The sequence below is a fragment of the Meleagris gallopavo genome, chromosome 23 (assembly GCF_000146605.3).
Source record: "Meleagris gallopavo isolate NT-WF06-2002-E0010 breed Aviagen turkey brand Nicholas breeding stock chromosome 23, Turkey_5.1, whole genome shotgun sequence".
In the NCBI taxonomy this organism is placed as follows: domain Eukaryota; kingdom Metazoa; phylum Chordata; class Aves; order Galliformes; family Phasianidae; genus Meleagris; species Meleagris gallopavo.
Window position 1 is genome coordinate 4,938,600 of NC_015033.2, and position 2,841 is coordinate 4,941,440.

Below are 2,841 nucleotides of genomic sequence, written 5' to 3' on the forward strand. Positions count from 1 at the left end.
AATAGCTTTGGTTGGAGGGGGTCTTACGGCCTATCCAGTTCCAACCCCCTACTCCATCAGCATTGCCCAGTGTCACGTTCAACCTGGCCTTGCAGTAAGGAGTGCTAGAAAGCCCTCTTTGCCCTTCATTTTTCTTGAATTTAACTCCATCATAGTAAGGTGACTTAGCCATGAGGCCACAGTTTCTCAGACCACTTTCCTTGATTCACTGAGAAGCTGATTCTTGCATCTCTACAAACTCGGTGACAGAAAAAGATTTTCTGATGCATACATTGGACACATCTCACAAACCCCAAACTCCCCAGACCACTGAGGACACAAAGATGCTGATGGTGAATTCCAGTCCTCCAGTACAAAAACGGTTTCTGCATCTCACTTACGTGACTGAATAACTTTCATTGCTAGTAGCACAGGCACAGCAAGGCTGTGTGAGGGAGGATAGTAGTATGGGAGGAAAACTCCCTTTTACATTCCTTGCCATCTACAGCAAAAAAATCCCATAGTGAGAGCTCTTACCAGCCTTGCTGCTACCTTCCTGGTTCCAGTGCTGATGAATTTGGGACTGTGGTGGAGTTGCAGATGTTAAGAACATCTGAAGCAGTAATCTCAACACCAAGCAGTCTCTCTGAGCACAGGTTATTTACTGGCCAAGCCTCATGCCTACTTATTGGCCTTGCTCCAATTCAGAGGTAGGAGGTTCTTTGATATCTGTATACCTGGCGTGCGATTATGAAACAACTGTTCAATTGTTGGTCCGACCAGTTTATTATAAATCCTAACCAAGGAGACAGGGAAGGATGGCGACTATTATGAATTAGGATGTTGGGGAAGGGAACAAGGGACTGAAAAGATAGGAAATAAGCAAGAATTGCCTAAAGTGGGGATTGTCACCACGAGGATCCAGCAGCGATCCCGTTGCATGCCGTCCCAATGGTCCAAGGCAAAAGCTCAGGGGGAGAGCAGCAGCAGCGTGGCCGGGCTTGGGCAGCAAGCGGTAGCAGGAATATGCTGCAGGGAAATCAGAGAGAAAGCAGCAGGACTCAGGAAGCAGGCCCAGGAGAGCCTGTCAGCATGCAGGAATTCTGGAGTGAGGAATCTAATGGCAGACACCTTTCAGGGGAGAGCAGCAGCAGCAGCATGGGTGGCTTTAGGCAGCAAGCAGGTAGCAGGAAGAAGTCACTGAGCCAGTTCAGAAGGGAGAGGGGCAGGCTATGAGGCTACTTGTGTCAGAAACCCCTTCTTCATGAGGAATCTGCTGCCAGAAAGCCTTTCTTCTGCTTTGGAGGAATTTGCTGTCAGAAACCCTAACCTCATGGTTGTAGGTCCCCTTTTTATCCTCCTTCTTCTGCCACTGTGGCATTCCTGGGCACTTGGGTAAGAGTCATGTGCAGCACCTCCTAACATGGCCATCTTCCTTGAGATATGCCGACACAGAAGACTGTTTCCCAGCCATTAATCTGGGTTTCTCTCTCTCTCCTTGCACCTGGCCTTGTCTATCTGTGTCCCTCAGACAAGGGATTTCTCAACCCTTGCCCACGACTTGCTCGGACTTGTTCCTCTGTGTCCCCAGCAAGCTTTGAGACAATGATGTAAAAGAATAATCTCTTACACCCCTCCTCCAGCAGTGGCAGCATATGTCCAGATCTACAGCCAAAAGGGAGCGTTACTGGCAATTTTAGGGCTCACACAGCACCGCAGAGTGCAAAACTGGGCTGGAAAGTTGAGGTGGAGGGGTGGGGAGAAGTATTTACACTGTTAGCAATGCACTGCTGTTATCATGTAAAAGTGGGTTATAAATGCTTTCTGAAGAGGAAGGAATAGTCGTGCTCCATTTCTGCACTAAATCCGTGTTGGAAATAATCTCACAGGTCCTGGCATCATGTTATTTTCTTCTGATGTTCATAGATGAGGATATTCTCTTCATTACCATCGCTTCAAGAGGAGTTGGACTCGATGATCCTTAAGATCTCTTCCAACTTGGGATATTCTGTGATACGTTGCAGTATCTCTGGTAGTTGCCCAGACTCTTGATAGTGCCCATACTTTCCAGCTGGATCCTGCATGGCCCAAGTTCTGCTGATCAGGGCTGCAAACAACCCTCCCCACAAATTGCAGTGGGTGAAACTCTTCACAGTTTTGTTCATTGCCATTTGTGGGACCTCCTGTTTCTATCTCTCCCTTCTATCAACCTCCTTACAATTTCCTTCCCAATCTGTGCAGAGATCTCCCATCAAAGCCCATGGGAGTCAATCTCTCAAACTCATTTCCCTGCCTAAATGTGGGGAATGTCATTTGCCATGTTCTAATGGGAACATGCAGAAAGATTTTGGTTGTGAGGGGAGGCTGCAAAGCTGGTTTCTGTAATGCATAGGACTAGTCCTGTGCTGATTCCACGCTGGACAGCCCAAACCAACAGCTGAACCTGTCTGTGAAGCTGGCAGTACCTCTGTGAAAACATATTAGGGCAGAAAACGCCACATGGAGAGGAGGACAGAATTCAGACGAGGAGGAAGTGATGCATGGCAGTGCAGATATCCTCAATAGCCCATGGAAGATCTGTGCCAGATAGATGGACCTTCTTGAAGAAAGTACAACACACGAAACACCCACATTAGTGGAGATTTTCCTAAAGGACTGCTCAGCTCTGCCCCTGTGCTGTCCTGGGTGGGAGCTGCAGGGCACTGGGATGGAGCTGCAGGCTGCCATGGGGCCTTCCCTGCATCCCCTTTGACCTGGGCTCTACAACCCAAGGGACTTGCCGTCAACCAGAGCCCCCACATCCCTTCCTGGGGTGCTGCTCTCCAGCCTCTTGTCCCCCAGTCTGTACACAGAGCCAGGGTT

The 2,841-nt window shown here is 48.9% G+C and overlaps 1 protein-coding gene across 2 annotated transcripts in view; it reads right to left on the reverse strand.

The window, feature by feature from the left end:
- Nucleotides 1-2,841, reverse strand: part of LOC104914209 — an 8,535-nt gene that overhangs the window by 2,431 nt on the left and 3,263 nt on the right. The gene's annotated exons all lie outside the window — the stretch shown is intronic.